An 11,109-nucleotide genomic window follows, 5' to 3' on the forward strand; every position below is an offset into this window, starting at 1 on the left:
GACCCATGAGTATCGTTTCTTAAATGACCGTGATTAGTCACACCACAAGAACATTTATTGTCTCCATCCCTGAGATCTGGAAAAACTAGAGTCCATTCTGACCTCTGTGTTCAAACTGACAGAGTACAAATGACACTCAATTTCCCCTGGGCTTCAATTAGTCGCCTACATTAAAGAATTTTCATAGAGAATGAACTTTACCTCAGGGTCCTAATGAAAGTCTCTTTATACCAGGAAATGCATACCCTAACCTGCTGTCGTGGGAAATCTGAAATTCTAGTTAAGACAGGCGTGACAAGCAGTCTCCTTCAGCAACATTATCTTTCTCTAAATCTGTTTTTACTTTCAATCTCAGTTTTCTCCTAATAGTAATTAGTAGATACGAGTAATTAGTGGATATTTAAATTTTTTTTCCTAGCTGACTTTATCTATTCCCATGATTTCACTCCGTGCTTATAACATAAAGTCCCAAATCTGTATCTCCACCCCAGAGTGTCCCTGGAGCTTCCAGTGCAGATGTCCAAGTTCCTGCTGGATGCCTCCACCTACTCCTTCCAGGGCCAAAGTCATTGTGTAGCAGCCTCTGAAATGACCTCCAAAAATCCCACCCAGGTGCTCATGCCATGGGATAATTCCCTCCCCCAGCATGGGCTGGACCTGCTGAGAGTCTTCCCTTCCAGTGTGGCAGAAGTGAGGGGATATCACTTTGCATATTAATATTAAATTACAGACTCTGAATTCCGTTTCACCCTTCCCTTCCTGCTCTTCTTCTCAGCTGCACTGATGGTTGTCTCTGTAGTGAATTGACCTATAGAATCCCAGGAGCACAAAACTGAAGAAGCTACCAGTCTCTGAGAACCCAGGTTCCCAGTTCCCAGCCTTCTGAGAGCTATGTTCTTCTAAGGATCACATGGGGGAGCTCGGACATCTTCAGATGCCACTGTAGTCCTAGCTAATGGCCCTGTAAGAACCAAAGAATTAGTGGAGTAGTGCCTTGAATGGTGACCCACAGAAATTATGAAAAAAAAACTGAAATGGAGTGTTTGAAGCCTCTGAATTTTGAGGCCATTCACTGCACAAAAATGCATAACTAAGGACTAGTGAGATGGCGCTGCAGTTAAGAGTACTGACTGCTCTAACAGAGAACCCAGGTTCAATTCTCAGCACCCACGTGGTGGCTCACAACTCTCTGTAACTCCAAGATCTGACACCCTCACACAGAGATACATTCAGGCAAACACAAATCTATATAAAATAAAAACATATTTATAATACAAAAAAGAAATGGATAACAAATATCTAAGCAAAATGCCTAAACTTGTTCCTCCCTTTGCACTATCTTAATTGTAAGAACTACCACACACTCACCTAGGCTGATGAGGGCTGTCTTAGACAAGCTTTATGTGTGCTTCTCACACCTACTAAAGCTCAGCTGGTTTAACAAAAATTGCTTCATAATTGACACAATTTGGTAGTCTTCATTTGTTCCCTGTGTGTTCCATCCGGACTTCAAGCTACAGCTTGGTCTTGCTCAATTTCTGCAGGATTCTACCAGCAGCCATATTCATGACATCATTCTGGGTATCTTTCCATAGATAATAAACCCCTGGGAAGTGTCCAGAATGATAGAATACGGGGCCGGGGAGAGTCTAGAAATGCTGGAAAATGTTGCCATTGTTTGCAAGTCAACCACATGAATAGGGACAGAGCAAGCCTGGGAGTAAATGACACATGATCAGACCCTTGCCTTGCGACTGCTATGGCCCTGGCAAGCCATTTCACTTGGAGGAGACTTTGTTTCCTCTGCAAGAAAATTTGAGGCTTAGACTTCAGTGGACAGTGGAGCTATGGGTATCTTGAGGATAAACTAAGCAGCTTATAGAGTCTCACGTACCTGTCTATAACACATAACAGTGTTGACTCACAGGTCTTCCACACCTCAGGGATCTGTACTTTTGAAGTATCTAGTTGTTTGAAAAATATCTAGATATAGAAACCTATGGTTTAAATCTGCACCAAGGCTGTCCTATCCTGCCGTTGCTAAGCGGTACCTAATTAGATGCCAATTCTATTATGTTATAATGTTATATGTTATATGTTATATGATAATACAATGTTATGTTATATATAATATAATGTTATAACATTAATATAATATAAACATACATTTTAAAGGATTATTTTGTGTGCGTGCACTCATGCTGTGTTTAGCTTTCACTTTCTTTTCTTTCCTAACCCTGATGGATCTCCCTGCACAGTCACTGAGGTAGATCCCCCCCACCTGGAGACTATGACAGTTCCACAGGAACTGGGTAAGGAGAGGTACAAAGGTTTAAGAATGTCACAGGCAAGCAGCCAACTTAGCAATGAACTTCTTAAGCTCATAATACTGCAGGGCACCCACAGGATACCAAGACATGCAAGATATTGTTCCCAAAGAAGAGACAGATGATGAGGAGAGGGAGGGAGATAAGGGGAGAGGGCAAGGGGGAAGGGAGAGGGCAAAATGGAGGGAGGAGGAGAGGGGAGAGGGGGAGAGAGAAGGGAAAAGGAAGAGAAAGACAGGTAGAGAGAAAACGAGAGAGAGAATGCCTTTCTTATCTTCCCCTGAATGCCCGTCTCCACACAGTGCCACATCTGACAATCTTCAGGAAAAAGTAAAGAATAGGGTTTTTTTTTTTTTTTTTTTTTTTTAAATCTTGCTAAAGACCTTAGCTGAAGGGAAGAAAGCCACAGAGCCCACAGGAAGACTTTATCCTGTGCTGTAGAAACGAGTCCCCTATAAACCTCTCTCCAAACCTTTCAGACCAACACTTTGGCTGCCTGCACCCAGGCCTACTCTCTGTGGCTGCCCTCTGTCCTAGGATCCCTCAGCCTGTCCATCCAGCCCCCATCCTCTGTTATCAGGGTCTGATTACTTCTTCTCTTAACTTCTACCATTTGTTTCACAAAAGAAAAGGCTCAGCCTGGGATCTGCCTTTAGTAAAAGGGGACATGATGAAGCTGTAGTGATGCCTAATAGATTTTTAAGCCTGAACATCAAGAAAATGGGCACTAAAACCAGACCTGATAGTAGAGGCCTATAAACCCAGCTGCTTGTGAGGTGGAAGCAGGAAGGGTCCACGTTCAAGACCAGCCTGGGAAGGTGAGTGCCTTGTCTACAAATAAATAGGAAAAAGAAAGTTGGACAGTGTGACTCTGTGCTTGCTTGGCATGGGTTCAATCGCCAGAGTAGCAGAAGAAAAGAGAGCTGGAGCAAGCTGGGGCTGGGGGTAATAATCTGAGGCAATAAATACTGTAGACAGAGGATTTAAGTTCTAGATGTTCAGAAGGGGGAAGATAACTCTGGCCTAGTGACCAGAAGAATGTCTGTGGAGAGAGAGGGACTGAGGAATGACAACCTGGGGAAACCGTTTACAGCTGGACAGCAGAGCCCTTCTCTCTTGCAGGAAGAAGGGCTTTTATACAAGGGAAGAAAGACCAAGCAGGGAAACAACAGCAGATGGCTTTCATAAAGGCCAAGAAGAATGAGAGACGATTACAAGTGGGTCAAGGCTAGAAGATTGAAGAATTTAGGAAAATACACATCACTAAAGAATTCGGAGGGCTGGCAAGATGGCTCATTCAGTAAAAGTGACACCCTGAACTCGATCCCCAGGACCCACATGGAAGAGGAGACAACTGACTCTACACATTGCTCTCTGAGCTCTACACACATGCCATGACATAAATGCACACATACATACACGGAAATAAACGAATAACATAAATATATTTTCAAAAGAATTTAGAGCATGATAGGATAGGAGGACATGGGGGCATATTGCTTATAATCCTAGCAGTTGGAAGGTTAGAGGCTGGAAGAGCAGGTGTTCAAGATCATCCTCAGGTACAGAACCAGACTGAGGACAGCTTGGGCTACATAAGAATCTACCTGTTAAAAACAGTGGATGAAATAGATACACAGATGGGTACTTAGATTAGATGATAGATAGCTAGATAGCTAGATACATACATACATACATAGATACATAGATAGATGATACATAGATAGATACATAGATAGATAGATAGATAGATAGATAGATAGATAGACAGACAGACATGTAGGTGCACATGTGCACCTACGCACATGAACAGTTGTGCACACACGTCTCACACACAAAGAAAGAAAAAAGAGAGGAAATGAATACAGCATCTAGTCTTAGTGGTGAGAATGTCCTCCAAGTATGTGACAGCACGCAGGAAAAGGAATGGGAAATTCTAGTTCAATTTCACAGTAAAGCTGTGACGGCTGAGTGAAGAATTCAATCTGAGAAGCTACAGACAGGAGAAAGCCAACGTTGACACAGATTTGAAACCAGCTGTCTGGGCAGCAGACAGCAAAGGGGAAGAGATGGAGGCAGGAGAAACTGAATTTGGAAGGAAGACAATGAGTACGCTCTGTCCTCCATGGCTGTTCTGAGGAGGTCCCAATGAGGAGACACAGCAGGCAGACAGAGGTGTCAACTCTGTCGGTAGACAAGAGGCGGTGCTTGGGATTTGGCTGTGTGAGCATCTGTAAGTGTATTCTATTTACCAGCTATTCCTAGTTGCTTTCTGCCCCGGTTTGATTTATACTAATCCTGCAGACTGACTTGGAAGAGAGGCCTATCTTGACAGCCAAAATTTGTTTTTGAGTTCCAGATTCTCATGGTAAGGGGTAGAGATTTTGAGTAATTACAAAGTAAAGGAGGGACACCCTGCAAATATCAGAAACAGACAGGGCTGCTGATGGAGATTAGAAGAAAAAGACAGACATGTCTCCCCTTGGAACAATAGAACTTGGAGAAGGCAGGTGATAAGGCATTGTTTTGTATCTCTTTCACTTACAGATAACGTTGTTTTATATCACTTCCTATTACAGATACATTGTTTTGTATCACCCTATGTTCGAGTAATCTATGAATGAGAATATGACAGCCATGTGTGGGTACCCAAAAGACTATCAATCAAAGCAAGAGATTTGTGTGTTTCCTTTGAACACAGAATTATTGTTTAAAGCCAGCCTAAATACACAATTACACAGGTACATTTTGAGTTCTCAATTTAAGATTTGAGTCTGTATTGGAACTATTGCCAAGGGAGTGATGGATGTGGCCAAGTGAGCGGCAGACCCACAGACAAAGCTCCTAAGGAGATTATGAATATATGCTACGGGATTTTAAATAGAATTCCTGATGGTTTGGGTACCTAGAAATATACTTTATATTTGTTGAGTAAAAATAAATACTGATGTGGTACAGCCTCATAATTCCAGCTACTCTGGAGGCAGAGACAGGAGGATTACAAATTTGAGGCCTTGTCTGGGCCATGGATTGAGTCCCCATCCCAACATAAGTATAAAGAGGTATGGGGACATTGCTCAGCGGTACAGCAACTGCCGATCGTGCATATGCCCCAGAACAAAGTCAATTCCAGACTCAAAACGGAGGGAAAGAAAAAAATATTTATTTCTATTACCTAGGTATTTATTAGTGGGAGATTGTGGATGCTGACACAGGCAGCTGGTGTGGTTAGTTTAGGAGAATAGTCATGGTTTTTAGGATCCTTGGCCTCTTATGCTCCCCTAGTGACCCTGGGAGTCCAAGTCGGGCTCTTTCCTCTGTTATTTGTCTGTCCTCCGGTCCCCACCAAGCCCCACTCTGTGTCTCTACAGATCCCTTTCTGCTTAGCATCCTGCTTTTGCTCAAACCTTATCTCACACTCAGAATGTGTTTTCTTTCCTAAGTAGATAAGGCGTTCTTTGCCAAGATCTGCTCAGCTGGGCTCCTGAGCCCATCCCCCATCTTCTGGGCTATTAACTGCTAACAGTTCCCAGCTGTGTCCCTCACTGAACACTATACTGGCCACAGGGAACTGCCTAACCCAAGATGAGGGTGTGGCCCAGTATTTCTTTTTTAACATTCCTAAAAGCCTGTTATGGATAATTCAACACTTCAAGATTAAAAAGAAATAAAACATAAATTACCAATATCAGGAATCAAGGTGGGGGCATTGCTAAAAATCTTATATAACATAAACAATAAACAGGGCAACTTAAGTGGAATGAGAAAAATTCCTGAAAGGCATAAATGACCAAAAAGATGAAAACATAGTGAAAAGGCTAAAAAGATGGTTAGAAGGTGAAACTTGTAATTAAAAATATGTTAACAAGGCTGGGGATGTAGGTCAGAGAGAAGGTACTTATCCAGCAAGCATGAGACCCTCATTCAAGAGCTTCCTGGCCACTTAAACACTAAAGATAGAAATAGTCACAGCTTCACAAAAACTCATTCAGAAAACAAGTGTTGGTCAAATACTCCCCAATTCGTTTTCTTGTATTTTACTTGAGATGCTGTCTTACTGCATGACTCTGGATGGCCTTGAATTCAGGAAAGTATAAAAAGTGTGCTAATAGTGAAAAAGAAAAAGAAGGAGGAGGAGGAGGAGGAGGAGGAGGAGGAGGAGGAGGAGGAGGAGGAGGAGGAGAAGGAGGAGGAGGTGGAGGAGGAGGAAAAACAGAACTTCCCATGTTTATGATACCATACCAGAAGGTCTAATATACATGCATTGGAAGTTGTAGAGAGAGTAGAAGGGACTAAAAGTATAACAATTTTTTAATAACTTTATGCAAAAATGTCCTTGTTTGGAAAAATCTACTTATAGATACTCACCAAATGTAAGACCAATAAGTATAAAGAAAATCCCACTCGTTTTTCAATAAAACAGATACTAAGAAAAATATTAAAGGATACCAATGATATCAATGATGTTACACAGAAGGACAGTAATGTAAATAGATATTGTCATCTGTGGTGTTTTGAATGAAAATAGGCTCATATATTTGAATGCTTGGTCCCAAGTTAGTGGAACTGTTTGGAAAGGATTAGAAGGTGTGGGCTTGTTGAAGGAAGTATCTCACTGGGGGATGGGCTTTGAGGTTTCAAAAGCCGTACCCCCTTTCTGTCTCTCTCTGTCTCTCTGTCTCTCTCTGTCTCTCTGTCTCTCTGTCTCTCTCTCTCTATCTCTGTCTCTCTCTCTCTCTCTCTCTCTCTCTCTCTCTCTCTCTCTCTCTCTGCCTCCTACTTGACAATAAGGATGCAAGCTCTCAGCTGTTCCCCAGGAACTATTCAATTTTTTTCTCTAAAATATGGTCTCACTGGCCTGGAGCTCTCCAAAAGACTAAGCTGGCTGTCCAGAGGACCTGAGGGATCCATCTACCTCCACCTCCCCACTGTTGATTAAAGCCTGTGCCACTATGTGAAGCTGCTGAACATGGGCGCTGGGGCTCACACTTGGGTCCTTTTGCTGTGCATCAAGGGCTTTACGACCAAGTCATCTCCCAGGCCCATGAAACACATCTGTAGACTGCAGAACAATAACAGTAAAAACACAGTAGTTCAGGGAGCTGGGGAAATGGCTCGGACTGTAAAGTACTCTGGCCAAGTTTAAAGGTCAGGTATGATGGGCACATACCTATAACCTCAGGGTTAGGGAGACACAGATAGGAGAGTCCCAAGAACTCAATGGTCAGTTAGTTTAGCCAATTGATGAGCTACAGGTTCACTGATAGTCTCTGTCTTACAAAATAGTAAAAACAAAACAATACATAGAGCAAGACATCCGAAATTGACCCTAGCCTCTAATGTATTCACAGAGTACACTTGCACCCCCACACACAAGAACACACACAAAGAACAAAAATAAGAAATTGGTCGCTCAAAATTCTATACCCATCAAAAATATACTGCAAGGATGAGAATTAAATTAAAGGCTATTTGTTGGTTGGTTGGTTGTTTTTTTCTGGACAGGGATTTTCTGTGTAATAGCACTGACTGTCTTGAAACTTGCTCTTTAGATCAGGCTGGCCTCAAATTCACAGAGAACTACCTGCCTCTGTCTCCTGAGTGCTGGAATTAAAATTATGCACCATCATGCCTGGCAAGATATTTTATTTTAAACATTTAAAATGTTATTCTAAAATATGAAAATAAAATATGTATAAGGCATGGAAATAATAAAAATACTTCTAAAAGAAGTTAGAGAAACCCTAAGTAAATAGAAAGATACATTTGTAATTGGAAAACTTAGTATTGAAGTCACTCTCCACAAATTGATCCACAGATCTGTAACACACAGACAAACATAATCACAATTAGAACTACAGTGCCATTTTATGCAGAAATAGAAGACAGAGTTAGATGGCTATCTTGGTTGTTGTGATAGTTTGAATATATTTGGCCCAGGGAGTGGCACTACTTGCAGGTGTCACCTTGTTGGAGTAGATGTATCACTGTGGGGGTGGGCTTTAAGATCCTCATCCTAGCAGCCTGGAAGCCAGTTTTCTCTTAGCAGCCTTCAGATGAAGATGTAGAAGTCTCAGCCCCTTCTGCACCATGCCTACCTGGATGCTGCCATGTTCCTTCCTTGATGATAGTGGACTGAACCTCTGAACCTGTAAGCCAGCCCCAAATAAATGTTGTTCTTATCAGAGTTGCCTTGGTCATAGTGTCTCTTCATACCAATGAAACCCTAACTAAGACAGTTGTCAACTTGACACACTTGGGAAGAAGGAACCCCTTTGTAAAGAATTGCCCCGTCGATTGCCCTGTGGACAAATCTATGGAGCATTTTCTGAATTGACAATTGATGTAAGGGGCCTAGCCCACTGTGGTCTGTACTATCCGTAGGCAGATGGCCCTGGGATATATGACAGAAGATTGAATGTAAACTGAGTGCAAGCCAGCAAACAGCATTCCTTCATGGTTCCTGCCTTGAGTTCCTGCCCTGAGCTCCTGCCTTGGTTTCTCTCAATGAGTGACCATAAACTGTGAGCTGTAGTAAACTCTTCCCCCACACCCCTGCCCCCTCCCCTGCTAAATTGCTCTTGGCCTTGGTGTTATCCCAATAAGAAGAGTACAGATATATAGGAACAGTGAGTAAAATGTATATAGGGAAAAAATGAAAAGCCCAGAGTAGCCAAAACTTTTTCTGTCCTGTAATTATAGCAATTGTTAAAAGCAGATGGAGCACTAAAGTCCCCAAGTATACTGTGTTTGCCTAGCTATGCATCTTTTCAAAATGGCTAAAAATCCCTTCCAGTGCCTTTTTTGGTGGTGGGGAAAGTTGAAACACAGACTCATATAGCCTAGGCTGATCTTGAATGTGTTACATATTGAAGACTTGTCTGAATGCCTGACTATCCTGACCTACCTTGCCCAGCTTAGGCCAAGTACAGGCAAGAGTTATTCCCTGTGTAGAGCAGGCTTTTTCTGAGCATGTGTCAATCTTGATGGCTCTGCTACTTGAGTGCTAGGGATACAGACTTGCACCACCACCTCACCATAAACATTCTAAGTTGTATGTCATGTATATTACAACCAAGCCTTCTATTGCCTTTTGATTTTGCTGATGTTTGCAGAAGTTTTTAACCTTACAGATGTATTCCTATTTTTATTCCTGTGTACGTGCGTGTATGCAGGTACCCAAGAAGGCCACAGGCATTAGATCCCCTAGAGCTGGAGTTACAGGCAGTCATGAGCCACCTGAAATGGGTGTTGGAACCAAACTTAGGTCTTCTTGGAGACAGCAAACCCTTGTAACTGCTGAGCCATTTTCTGGCCTAGTTTTTATTTTTGCTGAAATTCAGCTTATTATTTTTTCTCCCTTACAGTAGATTCTTTTTCAAACACACACACGCAGAGAGAGAGAGAGAGAGAGAGAGAGAGAGAGAGAGAGAGAGAGAGAGAGAGACTCCCATAAAAATATTCACTATATAGTCAAGGATGGCCTTGAACCTCTGATCCTCCTGACTCCTTCGCCCAGGTGCTAAGATTACAGGTTTGGAATTACACATGGTTTTATTCAAGCTGGAGACAGAACCAGGGTTTTGTGAATGCTAGGCAAGCACTCCAGCAACTAAGACATATCCCAACCAGCTTAGGTATTTTCAAGTTAATTTTTTTTCGTGGTGTGAGGGAGGGTTCGGCTCACTTTCATCCACAGAACTATCAGGTATTCTGGTACCATTTATTGACGAGATTGTTCTTTCTTCATTAATTTGTGTTAGCATTCATGTCAAACGTCAGCAATAGATGCACATCTAGGGCATTTATGGACTGTGTTGCTCATTACTGTGACCCTGCATTATTAGCAGTCACTTTTACTACCATTTTGATTACTTCATGATAGTGTAAGTCTTCTAACTCTGAAACTTCCGTTTTAAAATTGTTTGGCTTAATTTCTGTGTCAGCCAAAATCATTCAGGCTATTTCTCCAAGCTCCTTTCCCTTAAAATTAAAAAACTCCTAGATGTCATAGTTACATGCACACACAGATCCTAACATGAAGAGGGGGAAAATGGTAGACTTCATGCAGACTTCAGGGAAAACAAGGTGGTGCAGTCTTCATGAGCATCATCACTGATCTCGTGCGGAGCACACGAACCTTTAACTGCAGACTGCTCATATCCAGAGGCTTAAAAGTCTACAACCCCCCTCACTGAAGAATGGGGGAGCGGATGGCCCAAGGACAAAACTCCTGTTCGGTAATAACCACTGTGGCGTTTTTTCTTGATGGGACTTAGACTCTCCATAGAAATAAATCTTTCATGAGGGATTATCTACATGAATTACAGTATCCACCCTAAAGGTCCCATTCCATGGACTGGGGCACTGGACTGTGTAAAAAAAGAGAAAGCCAGCTGGGCAGCAGCCTTCATCAGTCTCTGCTTCCTGAGTACGCAGGCAATCTGGCCAGCTGCTTCCGGCTCCTGTCACACTTGATGCCATGGAGGGCTGGGCCCCCAGGAACTGTGAGCCAAGCAGACCTTTCCTTTCTAAAGTTGCTTCTGTCTGATATCTTGTCACAGCAATAAGACAAGTAACCATTCCACCAGCGTTACTCTCTCCGACCGCCAATGGGAAAACAGATTCCATTCCCCCAACCCTCAGACACAGATGGAGTGCTTCGGTTAGGGTGTCTTCAGGGCTAACCTGGACCCTGACCTAGCCAATAAATTGGATAAGTGTTCTGTCTCTCATACCAAGATGATGTCACAGGCTCCGGCAGTGAGTTGACCTCCACACC

This window comes from Arvicanthis niloticus, chromosome 2, assembly GCF_011762505.2.
Source record: "Arvicanthis niloticus isolate mArvNil1 chromosome 2, mArvNil1.pat.X, whole genome shotgun sequence".
Lineage (NCBI taxonomy): Eukaryota > Metazoa > Chordata > Mammalia > Rodentia > Muridae > Arvicanthis > Arvicanthis niloticus.